Below are 21,989 nucleotides of genomic sequence, written 5' to 3' on the forward strand. Positions count from 1 at the left end.
TTGAAGCAACTACTTAAGAAACAGCATTTAGATTTGATCCAGAAATATGAACTGTAAAAGAAAACCACCAAAAATGAAAAGCAACCTACAATTTTCTTCCATTCTCAAGTAATATAATCAAATAACATCAAACTATATGACTACATTACAGTTTACTTATCTGAACAAATATACAATTCAGTTTATATTTACAAATAGATAACAATAAACCAGAAAAGTGAACTGGATGGAATGTAGCATAGAGTCATTTAACAAAGATTACTTAAAGACTCTACTGTTTAATTCAATCTAGTAATAACTAATTATATTTCTCACATAAAATCATTACTTTATTTTCAATGTATATAACAGCATTTTAATATAGTTTAAACCAAAAAAGTGAACTGGGTGGAATGTAGCATAGAGTGATTTAACAAAGGTTACTTATAGACTCTGCTGTTTAATTCAATCTTTATATTATATTATATTAATATTTCTCACATAAAATCATTACTTTATTTTCAATGTATATAACAGCATTTTAATATAGTTTGAAAGCCACAAAATAGGTAGTAAAGTTCTATTAACCACAGAATAGGTATGTTGAAAACTGAATTTTACATCCCTTGATCCATCATATAACCAAATGGGCTAGATCCAAGCCCTCTCTGGCCTCTTTGTGAAGCAATAGGGAGGTGGGGGATAGTTAGTGATTACTTCCTCCCTGGAGGGTTGTGGTAGATCTTTCCCAAACAAAATGTACCAGGTTTGAGCAAATTTAGGCATTACATAAAATGTCTTCTTTAGATAAAGTTGTTGACTGGACTGCAGGACTGCAGGTACTGAAAGAAATAAAGAAGATTTGTTTGAATCCTTCATTCAGGATTGAGGCCTAGGCAAAAGTTAAAAGCCTTAAGGCTGCTATTATTTGGTGGTGTTGGCTAGAGGTCTTGTCCAAACTTTATCTCATGTGCTGTCCTTCTTGGAACATGAAACCCTGCTGATTACCCATGTCCTTATCACCTCTAGAATCAACTATTGATAGTGTTTTCTTTGAAGACTACCTGGTAGCTACAATTGGTGCAAAATGTAGCAGTCCACATGGTGTATGAAATCTGCCAATGTTATATAACATCAGTTTTATGAGCAAGTAGATTGTTAGCTTCTAGCAGACTTCTGAATACAATTCAAACTGCTAGTTGTGACCTTAAACAGCCCTTCCTGGATCAATGACTACTACTTGCACAATTGCTTCCTTCATATAGAACTGACCTGTCTATTGTGTTTATCTCAAGTTGGGATATGAAAAGAAAGAGCCTAGTATTTTTCAGTATGTCTCATCATGGTGGAACTGAAGATCCAAATGGCTTTTGGAAAGGCAATAAAAACTTTTCCACAGAGCTTTTAATTATTTTTTAATGAATAATTGTAGGGTTTTTTTTCCCTTTTTTGCATGGTAGCTTTAATACAGTACCCCCCAACCTTCTGGGCACCAGGGACCGGTTTGGTGCAGACAGGTTTTTCCATGGACTGGATGGGGTATGGGTTTGCATCCTGCCTCCATCCTGCAGATGGGTCTTCACTTGTTTGCATGGCCCAGTTACTGGCATGCCATGGCCCAGTGCCACTCCATAGACCAGGGGTTCAGTACTCCTGCTTTAATATGAATATATGTATGTATGTATGTATGTATGTATGTATATATATGTGTGTGTGTGTGTGTGTGTATATATATGTGTGTGTGTGTGTGTGTGTGTGTGTGTGTGTGTGTATGTGTATGTGTATGTATATATGTATTTAAATCTGAAACCACTGTAAAAGTCTGACTCACAGATGAACACTATACAGAATCTCATCTGCCATCATCAGGCTTCTGTATAGTGTTCATCTGTGAGTCAGACTTTTACAGTGGTTTCAGATTTAAATAGACAGCAATGCCCCAAATTTAAATCTGAAACCACTAAACACTCTGAAACTCTAAGCACAACTACAATAAAGCAACGTGCGGGAAAATACCTGAACAAAGCTGAATGCCATATATATATATATGTTTTCTTAAGTTTTCGCGGGTACTTACATGTATGGTATTCAGCTTTGTTCGGGTATTTTCCCACATCATTATGGTTGTGCTTTTAAAGTTGTATATATATATATTATATATTATTTAAATGAGTATTCTGTTTTCTCTTAGATTTATAAATAATCTATTTATAATTTTTATGGAGTTGGAAGTCTATAAATATTGCAAATAAAATAAATACTATTGAGCTCAAAATTTGTGTTGCTAAGTGAAACATTTGTTGAGTTTGCCACATTTTACAACTTTTCTTGCCACACTTGTTAAGTGAATCATTGCATTTGTTAAGTTAGTAACAGGTTGTTAAATGAATTTGGCTTCCCCATTGACTGTGCTTATCAGAAGGTCCAAAAGGTGATCACATGACCCCAGGACACTGCAACTATCATAAATACATGCCAGTTGCCAAGTGTCTGTTTTAAGTTTGGCGCACAGGAGTAAAGAGGCGGAGGCTTTATTGAAATAAAGTAACACAGCCGTGACTTGCCGCAAGCTAACCAGGCAGCTGGCTGACAGAGAACAGCTGATTCCGTTTGACAGCTCCTTTTATACTCAGCTGTCAAATGGAATCAGCCAATCAGGGAAGGCTCCGGCTCCTGCTCAAAGAGTGAAGTCTTCTGCAAGCTGCAGAAGTCTGAATTTTCATCATATGACTAGTAAGATGCTGCTGGTTGTAAGTGGAAGACTATCTGAAGTTAAAGTGCTTTCTAATGCACTTTGGCAGCAATACCTCTTCCAAAGAACAGTAGCAACTTGTTTGTGAGACTATTTATTTCTACCCAGGGCTCTGGGAAGTCCCAAGTCTTGGTAAAAGTCCCCAAAGAACTGAAACAGAATGTGTATGCTCCCCAGTTGTAGCAATTTTGTTTTTCCACTTTAACCACTCTTGTTAACATTTGTTAATGTTAGACATTTTATCTCTGGTTTTAAAATAGTACTAAGATCTTCAGAAACATCTGTTCAGCACTGCATGGTTTCTTGTATTTTCTCAAATTACATTAAAAATTATGTAATTTCTTGAAGTAAACAGTAAAACCAATCCTGGAGGTGAAATAACTAATCCCAGTTGAACCTTTCTGCTTAATTGTGTCCCCAAGTACTTAATCTTTTAATACTGAAAAACATAATTTAATTACATGTCTTTATGTTGAAAGAAAACATTGAGAGTCAGTGGAGAACAGAAGAACAGAATATGCCATATCTCTGTTGTTGTGAGAATATATTTGGTTTATGTTAAGTTACTATCTTAAAAAACCCTCATTCATTTACAGAAAGATTAGACATAGTCAAATTATTGTTTTGATATTCTGTATTAATCATGTACTTGCTTCTGTTAATAATTCCAAAACAAATAATACTTATTCTGGAAGAAACCACTTACAAATAGTAGCAATATAATGGAATAGTTTTATGTTAACTGCTATACAATTTTCTCTTGAAGTCTGTGCTATTTTCTATGTATTCCTGCTTTTAAATGTCAAGTAAATAAACTATTCATCCATTGATTCTATGCCACGTTTCTTATAAATAGAAATGTACATATGGGTTCTCAACCTGTTAACAGTGTTCTAACTTTTCCATAGTTAGAATTAAATAGCATTAAGTTACTTAAAATATTGTATGAGCATAATTACCCTCTTCTAATGCCCACTGAGTCTATAGAAAATGGTAATTTCACCAAGTGTGATAGAATAGGTTTAGAAACTTTATCATATGATAGCAATATATCAACAGTTCTAGATTTTTTAACTTAGTATTGTTCTTTTGCAAGTTCTATCTGTGGATTTCTGAATGCTTTTAATAATGTTTTGTTAAAAGTGGGGCTCGCAGTTTCATTGTTGGCGAGAACTGGACCAAGCTGCAGGTCTCAAAAGTCCTGGAACCCCCTGAGCTGCTGAATCCATCCTTTAAGAGATAGCAATCTGTACCGCCCTCAATGGCTTTCTGGCTCTGAGCATTGCATGGTACAAGAACAGGAAAGCCCTGCTCCCCAAAGATGAAGAAACAGGGATCCATGCCACAGTCATCACGGAATCCAGTGGGCTGATCAACATCTGCAACCTGCTTTTGGCCCAAGTCGCCAAAGAGGATCGCGAGGCCCAGTTTCATTGCCAAATCAATTATACCCTGATGGGGACAAACAAGACCACCATGTCAGAGAGCTTCCACATCAACATTTGTACCTCGATGTGCCCACCATCTTCTCAGTTGGACCCCAGGAACCAGCGGAAGGAGAAGACCTGATCCTGACCTGCTCCATCACAGGATATGGACCCTTGAAATACCAGTGGAAAAAGAAAGGGAAGCTCATTGGAGCAGGGCGGTCCTGAACTTGACTTCCATCACCTATGAGAAAACAGGCAATTACACCTGTATGGGTGGCAATGCCAGACTTCCCAAGTTGGGTGCAGTCCTGGCACATTATTATTGCTGTTTGAGCAAAGCCCCAGAAGGTGCCCATGGAGAAAAATCTGAGCATCCGGAAAGGAGAGGTGGTGGATCTGAGCTGCACCTTCTACTCAATGCCACGGATGAACATCTCCTGCAGTACAAGTAATGGCATAGAACATACATCCAGATGGGAATACCACTACAATAGCAGTCTTTCCGTGCTGGTCACCAAGGAAATCCTTACATCAGGTCTCAGCTGCACTGGTGAAAATGAGTTGGGGTCAGAGAATTAGCACTTTCCACTCTGGCTGAAAACCAAAGTCCATTCTGAAAAATCGGAGACCAGAGCGCAGGAGAGCAAAGGAGTGATCATCATAGCCGTCATCTTTCTCCTGGTCTTTGCCATCCTGGGGGCCGTCCTTTACTTCCTGCACAAGAAAAGCAAGCTGGCTTACGCACTCCAGCAAACAAGAAATAGAGGGTCCTTCTGAAATACTTCCCACCTGTTTCTGCTTCTGTGGACTCGGATATATTTTTCATGGTGGTTGTTTGGTCTGCAGCTCTTCCTCCTTCTGTCTCCTGAGGCCATGACTGTCCAATCTCTTCGTGAAAGCCTCCATGTTTTTTAAGCACAGCCAGGATGGCTAATTTCCACCAATCCCTTGAAAATGTGGAAGAAAAGCCTGGAGGAGCTGGGAAAATGGAAGTGTGCGGAAGATGGTTGAGCAGAAATGAATGTTTGCAGCTTACGGACCTCATTCAGAGCTGGTCGAGGAAGAAGAGAATTGAGGCCGTGGTGATTTGGTCAAGCATTCAAGATCAAAAAGGTCACCTTAATCTCCTGAAGTTGGAGGAGGCCATGAAGGAAGTCCACGAGGACTTCAAGACATTGAGGTCCTACAAGGAGGAATCAGTTTCATTATTACCCTGATAAAGACATCCTACAACTCACCCTCAAAACATTATGGGTTCAGCGGAAAGAGTTGGTCCTCGGTTCTCAAGAGGTTTGCTCCTCCAGAAGATCCACTCGTTATGCCCAACAAGTCTGTCTTCAAGACCAAGAAGAGGATTGTAGTAACCAGCCAGAGACCATCCAAAGCAGCTGAGGGTAGATTGGTCAGTTTGGCCATGGAGAGACCAAAAAAGAGACACTTGAGAAGTCTCCTTTGTTTATGTGGGAAAAAGAAGAAAAAAATAAGAATGTTTACCAGAAAGCTATCCAGCAAAGTTAACTGTTCTCCATTCCCTAATGGCGTTGGTTGTTCTATGTTAGTAAATCAAGAGTTGTTATTGGTTTTTTAGTGTTTGGAAAAATCATTCCTCTGCAGTTGTTTGTAGTAGGATTAAACCTCATGGGCCACGTTAAAAAACAAACAAACAATGTTTTGAAACCAACATTCACAATTTGGGGATTAAAAAAATATTTCTACCTGTTACTTTTCATAATCCAGAGCAATTAGATGTAAAATATTACTTGCTTGAAATTTATATCTTTTAACAGTATGAGATACTGTACAGTACCATTTAGTGGTGAAGGTGTTAGATTGGAGAGCTATATGGAAGCTTTCTGGGTGAGCCAGGCCAGTTACTTTCTTGCAGATAGGGCGGTGATATCTCTCTATATAGAGGTAGCCCTTGACTTACATCCATTCATTTAATGACCATGTGAAATAACAATGGCACTGAAAAAAAGTAACAAATACAGCATACCACTGGTGATCAAAAATCAGGTTGGCATGTATTTACGGTGGTTATAGCATTCTGGGGTCATTATTTGCAACCTTTGCAGCCAGCTTCCAATAAGCAAAGTTAATGGGGAAAGGTGGGTATACTTAATGACAGTGTGATACACTTAATTGCAATGATTCACTTAATAACTGTGGCAAAAATGATCATAAAATCGGACATGATAAACTGGGCAAAGAGTCATTTAACTCCATTGACCCGCGTGATTCAGCTGGGAGCCATTTTAGGCACAGTAGAAAGGAAAGTTTTCTTCTCTCCAGATAGGCAAGAGAACATTAGACAATTAACTTGGGAGATCAGAACATTCAAACAGGTACCCCTGGCTCACTTATCTAAATTATTGGGGGAAATGATCTCATGCATCTCTATTGTTCCCTGGGCCCAGCTTCACGCCAGAACCCTGCAATGGTTCCTGCTTCTGTACCAATGGTCAGGAAGAAGCAACTCCATGTCCCAGGTCACTGTAACATCAAAGGTCCTGGTATCCCTTCTCTAGTGGACCAGGGCAACCATCAAGAAGGGTTGCTATTTCAAGGAACCCCGCAGACTGACCATCACAACAGATGCAAGCCTGTTTGGATGGGGAGCACACTGCCAGTCCCTCACAGCTCAAGGTCATTGACAACAGAAGAATTGTGCAGCATAAATTGGCTGGAGCACAGAGCAATCCATCTGGCTCTTTGCAGTTTCCTTCCACAGATTTGGACCCAGCACGTTCTCATCTTAACCGACAACATTATAACGAAGGCCCACATCAACAGATGGAGGGCACACATTCGAGGCAACTCATGAGGGAAATGGAGAGATTGTGCCTTTGGGCAGAAAACAACCTGCTCTCCATTCAGGGTGGAGCACATATCGGGTCTGTCAAACACCCAGGCAGACTGGTTGAGCAGGGCCACGGTCGATCATTCGGAGTGGCACCTGCATCCAAGTCTGTTTCAGGAAGCGGCCCTGAGATTCGGTCAACCAGTCATAGACTTGTTTGCCCCTCAACTCACAACTCCTGAGGTTCATCTTCAGGTACCCATCTCAAGGAGCAGAAAGCCCCCAGGCCTTCTATATGCATTCCCTCCACTTCCAGTGATTTCCAAAATAGTCCAAAAACTTCTAGAAGAGAGAGTGGAACTGTTGTTGGTGGTACCATACTGGCCCAGGTGACTGTGGTTTGCAGATCTCAGGGATCTGTCATCAGCGACACCATAGAGAATTCTGCTGAACAGAGTCTTGTTCAGCCAAGATCCAGTTCAACATCCAGACCCTCAATGGCTCAGCCTAGCGATATAAAGATTGAATGGAGACGTCTGAAGGGAAAGAAACTTTCAAACTAAGTCATCTTTACCATTCAAGCAGCCAGGCACCCTTCAACAAATGATGTATACAATGCCACATGGACTATTTTTTGTAGATGGTATGTTAAATCTCACATTGACCCCACCTCTCCATCAGTGGCACAAGTGTTAGAGTTCTTACAAGAGGGCCTAGACAAGGATCTGTCTCCAAACACCTTATGAAGACAGGTGGCGGCCCTAGCTTCGGTGGTCACCTGTGGAGACCTGCAGTCCATTTGCTCATCACCCATGCATATGCAGCTTCATCCGTGGTGCCACAAATTTACGGCTCCCAGTGGTGCACTTGGAACCTCAACAAGGTTCTCACCATGCTCAGAAAGCCCCCCTTTGAGCCCCTGAAGACCACGAGTCTCCAAAAAGTGGTTTTCTTAGTAGCAATAACATCAGCAAGATGAATTTCGGAACTAGCCGCCTTATCAGTTAGACATGACCTCTGTATCTTTCATTCTGACAGAATGGTTCTTCGTCCAGATCCAATGTTCAGTCCAAAAATAAATTTGGCTTTCCTCAGAGCACAGCAACTTGTACTCCCAAACTTTTGTCCGAGGCCAACACAGGGCCTTGAATGCCAATGGCACTGACTAGATATGAGACACGCTCTATGCGTATATTTAGACTGTACAGCAGGTTTTAGGAAGACAGAGGCTCGTTTTGTTTCTTTGCAAGCTACCACTCAGGGACACAAGGTCTCCTCTTTGATGATTGGCAGGTGGTTGAGAGCCACAGTCACTAAGACTTATGAAGCTCAGTCACTGCCAGTGCCCAGGGGCATGACAGTACATTCGACCTGGAGCGCTGCAAGGTTGGCATGGGCCACAAAAGCACCAATAGAGGAAATTTGTAGGGCGGCAACTTGGGCCTCGCCGTCGCCTTTCATCAGATACTATAAGATTGATGTATTCACCTCTGCAGAGGCGTCTTTTGGTATGAGAGTTTTACAACAGGTCCACAGGACCAAGAGGGGACTCCAAACCAGATGGAGACCCTCCCATAGGACACGCCAAGCTTTGGTATGTCCCAATCAATGGATGCTCTGAACAGCTCATCTGGAGAAGGGGCATTGGTACTTACCTTATACGCCCTTTCTCTGTGAGCTGTGAAGAGCATCCATCCCCACGCAGATTCTATCTGGTGGGGTCCTGTTCAGGCCAACCATTAGTGAGGGTGAAGGAGAAGAAGGTTTCATCACTTGGACTTCACCAAAACTAGGGATGCTAAGGAGGAGTCCCGTGGACGAGGAGGAGCGTCCACACAATTAAGCCCAGTCTATCAGATGAGAGACAGAAGCATCTCCCAATCAATGGATGCTCTTCACAGCTCACAGAGAAAGGGCATACCAGGTAAGTACCAATGCCCCTTTTAGTGGCCATATATTACCTATTACTAATAAATCTTATCCGGATTGAATGGGAAAATCCTTCCAAAGTTTTTATATTCTTTCCTTTTCAATATATTGCTTTTACCTTTGAAAAGCATACAGGGATATTAACTTCAGTTTAGTTTAATTATTCTTTGTTAAACAGGCACTTTTTTCAAGGATTTGATAACTATATTCAAATATAGGTAAATATGTTTTTATTTACAGTATTGAATTTAACTGAATTTTAAAGAGTCAGCTTTTCAGAATTTTTTTTACATTTTTTGCCTTCCTTTATTATTTTTATAAATAAATAAAGGGGGCAAATGTAGCTAATATTTCCTATTCCTATTTTCCCTGAGAACAGTAGCCCTTTGTGATGAAATGAACTAAGAGTGAGGAACTGGTCCAAAGTCACCCATATAGTTTTCGTGCCTAAGGTAGGAATAGAAGTCATGGTCTCCTGGTTTCCAGCCTGGTGCCTTAACTAGTACACCTATAGTTCTACCATGTTTCTCCAACAATGCGTCCCCCCAATAGGAAGACCCAGCATGTTTTCTAGGCATAAAATGAAATTAAGCCCCTCCCCCAATTTAGGCCTATTTAAAACATGCGAAATTTGTGGGGGGAAGGCACGGGGAACTTGCCATTAGGAGCACCCCACGGGCAGCTATGCCTCGCCATCAGCTGCTCCTAACAACCAATCATAGCGGAGTGTGGAGGGCTCCCTACCCATGCCAAGCACCTTTGCTGCAGACCTGGGTCGGCAGGCGGGTGGTGTCAGAGTGGATGTCCGCCAGCAGCATTTCAGCTGCTTCTCAGGCCTCCGTAGCTTCCATGGTTCCCACCAGTGCTGGCACCTCTCTCACCAGCGGTGTCTCCAAAAACAGCATCTGAGTTGTTCCCGCTTTTCCCCCATCCCCGTAACAACAGGAAAAAAAAACATTTTGAGGTACCTGGGAGCACTGCATGCTGTGCTTTGGTTTAATCATGAGCAGCTGGGTAGGCGTGAGAAGAGCCAAGTGAGCATCTCTGCTGCTGCTACCCTTGGTGCTCCAGCCTCGGGCTCTGCAGGTTTCCAAAAGTCCCAGCGCGCAGCCCATTCCTGCATTCCAAGCACGTCCAGGCCGAGCTGCAGCTGTCCCTCTATCGCCAACGCCGTTTCCAACAACAGCGGCAGCAGTGGTGGGAACCATGGAAGTTAATGATGCAGCTATCCCAACCCGAAAAGTGGCTGAAACACAGCCCGTGGCCCTCCTAGGTACTTCAAAATATTTTTTTCCTGTTGTTATGGGGACAGGGGAAAAGCGGGAGTGACTCAGATGCTGTTGTTGGAGACGGCGCTGGCGAGAGGCACCAGCACCGGCAGGAACAATGGAAGCTATGGAGGCCTGAGAAGCAGCCGAGACGCTGCTGGCAAACATTGCCGCCGCCCACCCGCTGACCTGGGTCTGCAGCAAAGGCACTTGGCGGGGATAGGGAGTCCTCCATGCTCTGCCTTGATTGGCCATTAGGAGTGGCTGGTGGTGAGGCGTAGCTGCCCGCAGGGCGCCCTAAGTGAGGGTACACAGGGGAAAAGAATTAATTCACCCCCGAAAAGACGTCTTAGCCGTTTTTTGGGGGCTCCAAAAAAATAAGACCCAGCCTTATTATATAAGAAACACAGTATATTTATGTATAGGCCTTTCTAATATAGGTAGCAATACAATACTGCTTTAGTCAACAATATCCTATTATATATAATATTGCAACATTATATAGATGATATAGCATTTGAATATAGATTATTATTTAATATATGGAATATTATATATATTAGATGTTCCTGCATTTTAATGACTGTAACATTAAGCAAATGCCATATGTTTCCCAATCTTCGCTTTCTTAAAACTTTTTCACAAATAAAATCTATCCAAATAGGTACTTTGAATTTTCACTCTTGTATCCCTTCATCCTTTCCATGATTAAATATAACAAGACAACTTAATGGAAAGTGACAATTTATTCCTCTGATATCTTGGATTTTTCTGAAGACTTTTTTGTCTTCCAGGCCAGGTCCCCTTTCATCTCTTTTTAAAATAATTGACCACAAAACAGCAAATCTCTGCCTCAAGCCTTCCTCTTTCTGGCTGAGTTCAGTTGATGGGCTGACATGGAGATAATCAATTCTTCAAGAACAGAAAGTTTCTGATTCAAATTCCCAATCAGAGCAGTGTCTTATGGTGCTGCAATTTGACAACTTGAGAAGAGGATGCGGAAAGGGAGTGAAAGTAGGCATGTACCATTACTGCTTATGCCCAATTAATTTGTGATTGATGGAATGGAAGGGACTGGTGTAGAGAACAGAGACAATTTACTGTGGGAAGAAGCGAGTTGTAGTTTTGTTTGTTTTGTTTACTTTAGAGTAAGCTCAGAGAATCTAATCCAAATCAGAACTCTTAACATAAGCAAGGTAGGCTTTAACTTACCTCCTTCTTTCATTGTATCCCTAATCAGACCTGTACCAATTCTTGCATTTACCATTTATGACTACAAGAATTAATCTATTTTTTTTCAGCCTAGGACCACCTTAAGATCAGGGTAAAATACATAAAGTGGAGCCTCAGGTTGCTACCATAATCCATTCTCAGACTCTGGTTGCTACCCAGTTTGATTGTGTCTGGAAGCATGACTGATTGCACATGTGCACAGTAAAAAAAAATGGCGCTGAAGGGGAAATTGGCGTGGAAAGGGAATCATTCCATGCTGATTTTGTTCACTACCCGATTTTTGAATCGTGACCCCATTCAAAAATCAGGTGGATTTTTTGTCCGCCACTCATTTTGGTCACAAACAGGAGCGTTTGTGACCCGAGGTTCTACTGTACTTTTGGATTTTGGATGTGGTGGAAATGCTTAGAATTTTGCCATCCTGTAAATAATATCAGTTATATTCTTATTTTAATTTGCTTTCCCAAAGTGGTTGCAATTGTATGCCTTTTATTTGGAGGAGGGAAAAGCCCATTGCATTGGCTCTTTACTACTTCCTTGATTTTGAAACAAAACAAAAGTTGCCTTTTATGACTCATTCTTACCTGTGATTTATGTGATAGCATTTTACAGTCTCATAAAGAAAATAAACCTATTGTATTTGATGGTACATTCTGAGTTCTCTCCACCAAGCAGAGTAATTTAGAACAAATAATAGGTATATTTGGCTATTTTGATGAGGATATTTCTTAAAAACTAGAATTTTATTGAGATAAAACTTTGAGTTGCATATGATTATGATCAAATATATAACTCATGAAAATGGAAAATAATAACTTATAATAAAATGAGTTTTCAAATATGGATGCATTAGATTTGGAAAGATCCCACTGAATTCAGAATTAAGATGTACTGTATTTAGAAAAAAGCAGATAATATGCAAGCAAACAATCATTCCAAATGGCTGTCAAATCGTAAGTCCTATGTTTCCTGTTTGTTTGTTTGTTTATTTATTTATTTATTTGATTTGATCTGTCAATCGCTTACAAGATAATAGGTATAAGTATAAACATGAGTAAGAATACAGAAAATAGGTACGAATAAATGGGGACAATAGAACAGGGATGGTAGGCATGATTGTGCACTTATGCACGCCCCTTATAGACCTCTTAGGAAGAGGGTGAGGTCAATAGTAGATAGTTTGAGGTTAAAGGAGTTGGAGTTAAGAGGATGTAACAACAGAGTGAATTGCAGGCATTTACCACTCTGTTGCTGAAGTCATACTTTCTGCAGTCAAGTTTGGAGTGGTTTACATTGAGTTTGTATCTGTTGTGTGCTCTTGTATTGTTGTGGTTGAAGCTGAAGTAGTCATTGACTGGTAGGACATGACTATTACATACTAGGACATTTGATTACATCAGCTGCATTGTTTACTTTATTTAGCAATAGCAATATCACTTAGACTTATATACCATTTCACAGTGCTTTTTGCAACCCTCTCTAAGTGGTTTACAGAGTCAGGATATTGCCTCCAACAATCTGGGTCCCAATTTTACCCATGTCTGAAGGATGGAAGGCTGAGTCAACCTTGAGCCTGGTGAGATTTGAACTGCCAAATTGCAATCAGCTGACAATCAGCAGAAGTAGCCTGCAATACTACACGTTCTAACTACTGCATCACCATGGCTCCTTTAGCTTGAGATTTTAAAGTAAACAATTTAATATTAGTCTGTGAAATGTTTAACAAAGATTAAATACTTAAAAATACATTATGAAACATATTTTAAAAAACATAATCATCAAGAGTGCTTAGGTCCATAACCTTATTTGTAGGACTATGCAGAGATCTGGATTCGAATGGTAAAATGTAAGTTTGAGCATACATGGATTTGTGCACAGTACCTGTCATGAACACCAAGCCTTCTGCAAGCTTAGAAAAAGAATTCTTAGTTTAAGATGTTTCTGATAGGGCTATAACTGCCCTTATCCATATTGCTTTTCAAATCCCGTTAATGGCAGAACTCCAATTCATATACACATGTTAAGCTTAATAATAGTATTATAATACTTTATTGGAAGTAGTAACAATTATTTTGCTGAATGGCTTCACATATTCATTAACATACTTTTACTGACTTAATGTAGGTGTAGTAATAGACTGAGACCTTCATATGACTCCTTGCAACTTACTTTCAATGTCTAAAGATATGCAGCCTATGACTGGTTATATATAAATATTGTAAATAAATAAATCCTGTTTGTTGCTTTGAGAGGAAATCAGGGTCTAAGATATCCATTAATGTATTTTTCATCTGACAGGTCATCAATCATATCAGAGAAATATGGTAGCAAATTGTTGATTTTCAGCATATTTAATTTTAAAAAAAACAACCCAAGACTTAAAATAGATGCACTGAGTCTTTGATAAGCATAAAATAGCTATTTTGAGTCCAAAAAACAGAATAAAATGACTTTGTCTGTTCTATCACATCATCACATCCTTGCTTATACTCTCTGGGGCATTCAGAGGCCATAAAAAGATTGTTCATCCTGCATTTGGAATTGGACATCAGCCTACATAATAAGCAAAGACTCTGGTAAACTAGAAAATTTTATTCCTTTGGATTCTTATGTTTCCTGATATTGTTACGTCTTCTTTCAGGATTTCAAGAATGAACATACTTTAAATTTCTGCTCTGAACACACATTCACTCTATTATCTAAAAAAAACGATAGAAAACAGATTGCATGCTTATAAAGAGCAAATTAATAGAAATAGATCTAAAATGACCTATTGTTTATTATGAATTTTTATGGAACTGGTAATGGAAACAAAAATGAAAGGAAGTTTTGAATGTGTGATATTGAATGAGTGACAATGCAGTGTCAAGAGTAGATGTAGAAAAAAATGGATCTGAAAGAAAAGGAAACAAGAGAAAGAAATGAAAATGAAAATGGAATGACTGGAAAGCAAATTTCAAATCTAATGTGAAAAAAAAAATCAGATGGTATATTAGTTTCCCAAAACAATGAACTGGAAGCAGATATATAGAATAAGGATGGTGCTAGATCAAAGTAAAAAAAATGTTGCTGAGTGCCACAGAAGTATGAGGGTTTATGCCAATGGAAAATATGGAAAAGAATTCTTGGAGGAATAATGAAATGAAAAGTTCTGGATGAAATACTCCTTCCATCATCCCCTCTATTAAATGTCATCCCACTTTTTTTATCAGTATAATATTTAATTCCATTTGTGCCACAGGAGAATCCTTGATTCTCTTCCTCTGCTTCTCTGATGTTGTTGTGTTTAATTTCCATTAAAATAGTCCTTCAATCCAAACTGTTCCTTAGTCTGTTTTTAACTACATTTGTTGTCAGTTACCATTCTCGTTCTATACACATAATATTTTAATGAATTTATGTAGTAATTCTTCTATTTCTCCAGATTGGTGTCAACAGGATCCAGGCATGGGATATATATATTCAACTCTGTTTGGTTATAGACTGAATAGAAAAACTAAAGACACGCCCCCTTTGGGCCACCATCCACAGTTCTTCTATTCAGTCTCGGCTGAGATACACTGCACAATGAGATACACAGTGAGATACAGGCACAATGGGTCCACAATATGAAGTTGTGCAAAGACCTTCCTAGCCAGGGTTGCTGCTTGCAGGTGTTATGAGTCCAGGCAGACCTCCCAGATTGTGTACATTGTTTGTGGGGCATGCAGTCCTATCCAGCACCAGAAATGGTATAGTCCTAGAACCAGAATATACCAAAACTCGAAGCCATTAGTCTTTCTAATCAGCTGTCAGAGAAAATTGGAATAAGATTCCCAGATGTGACAGCTAGTGCAGTCAAAAATGAAATTGGATACATTAAATATTATACCCTTTTGTGTGTGTGTGTGTGTGTGTGTGTATGTTACTTCTTTTTATTACACCATGCCTAGTTAGATATGTATATTCTTAATAAATAATTGTTCATTATATTTTGAAATTTGTAACTATATGACACTTAAATATATTTATTGTTTCAGGTTGTCCAGAAAGTGGATTTTGCTTTTACTGCTTTCATTTTGGTGAGTTTTTCATATTCTTTTCAATTATAATGACTTTCATGATCACATTTAATCAATTTATTCCTGTTTCCCAAATTGAAAGAAACTGATTCCATTTAACTTCTGCTCTTCAAAATTCTCAGGTTTAAATCATTACGATAGAAATAGGAGTTATATTTTGTATTCCATTAAGGTATCTATCACTAATATATGAACAATGACAAAGAATAATTAGGTTGTATATCATCTTTTAAAAGATTTTGCTGGTGACTTAGCAAATGTTAAACTGCTGAACCCTTGGCATACAAATACTTAAAGAGCTTGAATCATTTAAGGACTTTCAAAAATCAAGGACTAGCAAAAATTTTAGAGGACTTTTTTTGGAATTTGAACTGCTGCATTTAAAAAAAAAAATCAAGCGCTTTTTGTCCAAAGTGTTACATGTGAAATGAAACCAGTGTAATATAAATGCGTCATCTTCTCTTCTTGCTTTTCAATTTAGTGGCATATTCTGTAACATGAGATGTGAATTTCAAAGAGAAGGAAGTGTTGGCACTCAGGTTGTTAAATTAACAATACCTATTCCACCTGCCATGTGTGTCAGGACCCACTGTTTGTGTATTTCCTTGCAAAATATGAAGTACTATTTAAGTCAAGAAAAATGTTTCTTTTCTCACTATCTGACACTATCTTTGAAATCACTTGATAAGTTTGAAATGTCTTTTAAAATTTTATTTGGAGCAGTTTGGCATTATTACTTTTGAACCATTCATTGTGCTGCATTATTTATTTTGTAGAGAGAAAAATAATAGTTCTAAACTTTATTTTTTGGAGGGAAATCAGGATGCAATATTAATGTTTTTAGTTTCTATTGCAATATTAATATTAATGTTCTCTCTCCTTGTTTGCCTATACTAAGTTTGGAAACCTGTTGTCAAAAATAAGTTTAATTCTTTTGCTTTACTAAGAAATACATTCTATTATAAGATAACTTACCTGATGTACAAGTTGTACATTATTAAAAATGAGAGATGAGAGCACAGATTTAATTATTTATTGACTTACAATTATAAGCTTTCAGATGAAAAGATTACATACTCTTCAGAATGTATTATAACTTAAATTTATACTACAAAGATCAACTAAATTTTTTCAATGTAACATTTTTAAAAGTGAAATGAGTATAAAAATAGGAAATTAATTTCATTGTTTCAAAATTAAATCTAAAAGTAAAAATATCAAATATTTGAGAAACTGGTAAAACAATCTTCCAAAACTTAGTGCTTTGAGCTATTGGTAGTCTTCTATATTATTTTAAATATTTTGTTTGAATTTATCATTTAAAAAAAACCCCAAAAATATACATAAATATTCATATGACAAATTATTTTAATTTCTAGCTGCAGTGGTTTAAGTAGTTTGTAAGAATTTTAGCTTAACTTTCCTCTTATTAGGAAATAATCAGGTTTTCTTATAAGTAGTAACCTGGCAAAAAAACTGAAATCAGAGTATTAAATAAAGATTATAACCTGTAGGAACTTGCAGTACTATATATAAGATAAATTGAAAGGGAAAAAAGCTTGACAGTAGGCCTAATAGAAGAGAGTAGATAAAACAGGTGTAGATTGTGTTGTAATAAATGAATAACATGGCTGGAAAAAACTGATTGAGTAGCAAGGCTGGCAGGACTGTGCCATACTTTGGATTCAAAGACAAAGAGTATGCAGGAGTATGAGTATAACACTTGTCTATAGGCTCTTAAACGAAAATATATCATTTTCAGGTCTTTGACTGTGTTAAAGTACAATACTGGGAAATGTAAGAAATTAGAGGCTTCTATATGTGCATCCTGACATGTTCAAAGCACCTTTTTTGCCTTCAACTATGAAGCACTGCATAGTCCAGTCTACAATATTGTTAATGGGGAAAAGGTTTTTAAAAATATACTGAGGCACAATGTGTTGTATACCCTGCAAAAATGTATATACAAGAAGATTTAAAGTCTTTTGCTAACATTTCAAAAATTAAATAGATGTTTGCTAGTAAAGTTATCTGATATAACTCTACTAGCATGAACTTACAAACATAGAGAATATGGTGTGTGTGCTGGTATAAAAAGAATCTCTTGTCTAACAATAATTTTAATTCATAAGGCCCACTATGGAAATGCAGCAAAATTAAATATGGGCACATAGAAGGGAGTAATAATCTTATTAAACTTCTTGTTTCACTGAGGTTATAATCTCTGTTTTCATGGACCTAATGGATCATTCAAAGAAAGAGAAAACTTACAGGCCAGATTTTCTGAAGGAAAGAAGAAGTCAAATGATTTTCATTTATATCTCAGCAAAGCAGTTAAGCATTCCTGGTGCCACTTAAAATGGGAATCCTGTTATTTATTAATTTTGCAGGATCCAATCTGGGTCACTCACTGGGACCAGAGGTTTATTCTTCTGAGCTTTCAGACTCATGTCCATCCTCGGGGAACTTCTTTTTAGCGGAATGTGTGCTTTGGGCTATTCTATGTGCCTGATTGGATGTGGCTTTTTATTGTTAGATTGGGATGCTTGATGGCCAGCTGTTAAGTCATTGGCTGTTTTATCCCTGTGTCTCCTAAGTACCTGATAAACGTAGTAAATGAGCACTGCTGTTGACTGACAAGGAGCCCATTTCCCAGGCGTCAATCATTTATTTATTTATTTATTCATTTGTTTGTTTGTTCATTCATTCAATATATATCTACTTTTCCATTTGTAGAATGTGCAAGGAGCCTAATGTTTTTATTTACAAAAATATTTTTATGGTTTCCCTGTGATCCCTCTAGTTTTCTGGACAGCCAGCTATTTAGTCTTATGTGAACTGAATATTATATAATGTGCAATTTTGAGAAGGAAGTCTTCTGTGTATGTAGACTGCAAGCCATATATGCACACATGCATTTATACATTTATATGGCTGTCAACTCAAACAATGTGATGCAGGTTGCCGTACGAAAGTGGAAAAAAATAAAACCCTAAGATATGAAATAACATATCACACAGAAATGTGTATTTTCCACCCCTCGTATGGCTAAGTATAATGCAATGCTTAGTTTATGTGTTATGTGTTGACAGGTTCACCTATTTTGATTCCAAAACAAATCTTTAAAAGAATGAATGTTTATTCAACTATGTTCTCTATGCAAAAAAGTGGCATATTATCCAGATTGCAGCTGCTTATAAATATTGATGAAATCAATAAACAAGGCTGTTTCAGATTACCCAGTTGAAATATTGATCATAATATCTATCTATCATCCCAAATTAAATCAGTGGATAAAAAAAATGCAAGAAACTTTCAAATAAAAAAATCTACAGAATTCTCCTCCACGCTGTGATGAGAGTCCAGGAATGGGTTAGACTTCTCTCTCTGATGTCATCGAGCTGAGTCTGCCACATTATAAAAAGCCAACCTCTGCTGTTAGTCCCAGCTTTTTGACTCAGCTCCTTGAAGTCATAGTTAATGTCTCTGGAGTCTTGCTAGCAGCTAACTTTGTCTAACTTCAAAAAAGGAAGCAAACATCACCAGTGCAGCTCCCAGGGACCCAGTAGAGCTGAGCCTTCAACATCTCATCTTTGATCGCAAAGGCTCTGATGTTGATTACTGTGACTATGGGCTGGGAGAACTTGGCTGAGCTTCCCACACAGCCCTGGCTTGGTGCTCAACCCAGTAGTCCCCAACAGTGAATTTGGAAAATGCGGGCCGGAAAGAGCTCGGCTGAGCCTCCCACGCACCTCTTTGCCACACAAGCCCAGATCACGTTCAGCACTCCACAGTTGTTTTTCAGGGCACCTAGTATTTTTTCAACTGGGCCTGGTCCATAGACTGCCCTTTGAGTAGGGTTTTCTGTGAGCTTCCAAGCACATATCAGTCGGCCATTTTGGATTGAGCAATTAGCCATTGCCAAATGCCTCAAAGCTAATGGCGTCCTCAATGGCAGCAAGATGCCTCTTGTGGTTATGCAATTGGCAAACAGACTCCCATCACAAATGGAAGCTAGCGTCTGCTCCATGCTCGGGGGAGAATCTGTTTGGGGTGGCCCTGAAACCTTACCTGGTGGAGACCAGGGATAAAAGGAAGATCCTTTCATTGGCAAGCAAGAGGTCAGAATTTCCCCAGATACCATATTCCTGATCTCCCTCCTTTTGTCCCAAGCCCAGCTCTCGTTTTCTTCAGGGTCAGAGGTCATTCCCTCCTCATCAAGAACAGCAACCTGACCAAGCTGGCAGATAGCAGCAGTTCTCTGGAAAATGGCCCTTTCGAGGAGGAGGTCATTCATTCCGACACTCCAAATGGCTGCAGTTCCTTCCCTCCTATTGGAGGTTGTCTGGCCTTCTTTGCCTCATTCTTCCTGATGGGAGGAATCAACATCAGACACCTGGGTTCTCAGTACGGTAAGATCAGGTCTTCAAATTGAGTTCCTCTCCTCTCCTCCGAAGTTCTTTGTTCACTCTCCAATATCTTGGGGCAGGTCCAGACGGGCCCTCATGGAATCAGCCATTCAGCAGCTGGTGAACATCAGAGCCATACAGCTGGTTTCAATGGATCAACGGGGGCTGGGGGGTGGTGGAGAGCAATTCTTGAACTCAAGTTTTTGAACAAGTTCATTCCCTACAGGCACTTCAGGATGCAGTCCCTCCACTCTATACTGCAGAGTGTTCAGGAGGGTGACCTCCTCTCATCCATAGACCTCACAGAGGCATACCTCCATATTCAGATCTGGCCCCTTCATCGCCAGTTCCTGCGCTTCTATTACAACGGGCACTATCAGACCAGGTCCTTCCATTTCACCTCTCATCGGTCCCCAGGGCAGCATTGGCAGCATTCTTTTGAGCTCTACCCGTGAGGGTCCAATGCTACCTGGATGATATACTGATCCTGTCAACTTCCGTCCACTCAGCCAACTATGACCTTCAAACCACAATGCGGCTCTTGCAGGCACATGGGTTCTCCATATATTTCAACAAGTCATCTTCTACCAACAAGTCATCTTCTACATCTGGGGATGATCATCGACACGACCCTCTGAAGTCTTTCTTTTCCTGGATCGGCAAGAGTGTCTTAATGACTTGATAAACCAGGTTCGACAACACCACACTATTCCTGTCTCTACTGTCACAGCTGCTTGGGAAGACAATTTCCTGCATCGTCATAGTGCTGTGGGCTTGTCTCCATGCCCAAGCCCTACAATGGTTCCTGCTGCCATTTCAACAGGCGGGAACCAGCCACTTGGACATCAGGATCCAAATTCCTCCACAGACCCTTCATTCCTTCTGGTGGTGGCAGTCCCAAGCTATCAGGAAAGGCCATATGTTCAAGGAACCAGACAGGATCATGGTCACAACAGAGGCCAGCCTGTATGGCTGGAGGGCTCATCTGCAAAGTGAGATTGCTTAGGGTCACTGGTCCCAGGCAGACGGGTCCCACCCCATCAATTTGCTAGAACTCAAGGCTATCTTCCTGGCCTTGAGACACTTCCAGGACAAGGTGACAGGGTCCCATGTGTTGATCATGACAGACAATGTGGCTGCCAACAGGCAGGGTGGGACCTGGTCCAAATCCTTGATGCAGGAAGCCGGCTGGGAGGTGGGCAGAAAGACACCTTCTCTCCCTCGAGGCAGACCAAATCTTGGGGTCAGCAACACCCAGGCCGACTGGCTGAGTTGGACCAAAGTCAACCACTCAGAGTGGAGCTTCATCCATCCCTATTCCAGGAACAGTCTAATAGTTTCGGATCCCCATAGTGGACCTATTCGCCACTCCCCAGAATGCAGAGATAGGCAGGTTCTTCATCAGGTTTCCTACCCAGGGAGTGGAGGACACCAATGCACTTTGGAGCAGGTGGCCTCCAGGTCATAGACCAGATAAAAGAAATTCCCAGTCTTTTCAGAGGGGTTCCTTTTGTCCCTTCTATCAGGGACAATATTTTCCAAGATTCCAGAGGGCATCTGGATTCAAGAATGCCCAGCAATCAGAAAGATCAGACTTTGGAGACAGCAACCAGAGGGGAGGGCAAGGCAAAAGGCCATTCCATGGGGAAGGAAACAGTGGTTTCTGATGCCCAAAATAGACTCAGGTCCTACGCCCCCATCAGCGGACAGCTGAAACTCTTTGCAGACCACTGGGATTCCTCTACCTCAGATTCCTGGGTTAGAGACACTATCAGATTCGGCCTGGCTCTAGAACTCCAATCCACACCCCCAGCATGCCCTCTCTCCAGGAACCCTGTTTTTCACGATGTGCCCTTTCTCCAGGAACCCTGTTAAAAGGGACCTGATAGAAACAGCTATCAACCACCTACTGGGGATCCGTGCCATCCAACCAGTGTTCCCAGATCAGCAAAGGCAAGGTTTTTACTCACTACTCTGTCGTTCCAAAGAGTTCAGGGGTGGAGGGCAATTTTGGATTTAAAATGACTCAATCGTTCCCTGGTCTATCGAAGGTTTAAGATGAGTACATTGCAATCCCATTCTGCTTCGCATAAGACAGGGCGACGTTCTAACTTCCATTGACTTAACA

General features: G+C 39.9%; 1 protein-coding gene across 1 annotated transcript in view; it reads left to right on the plus strand.

The window, feature by feature from the left end:
• PTPRD (protein tyrosine phosphatase receptor type D) overlaps positions 1-21,989 on the plus strand; it is a 1,248,962-nt gene that overhangs the window by 155,641 nt on the left and 1,071,332 nt on the right. Inside the window, exon 3 of the mRNA XM_087926655.1 lies at positions 15,411-15,452. The gene's annotated coding sequence lies outside the window, so the exon portion shown is untranslated. The remainder of the gene's footprint in view (positions 1-15,410; positions 15,453-21,989) is intronic.

Source organism: Pseudonaja textilis, chromosome 2, assembly GCF_049901715.1.
Source record: "Pseudonaja textilis isolate UNSWEBS1 chromosome 2, rPseTex1.2, whole genome shotgun sequence".
NCBI classification, from domain to species: domain Eukaryota; kingdom Metazoa; phylum Chordata; class Lepidosauria; order Squamata; family Elapidae; genus Pseudonaja; species Pseudonaja textilis.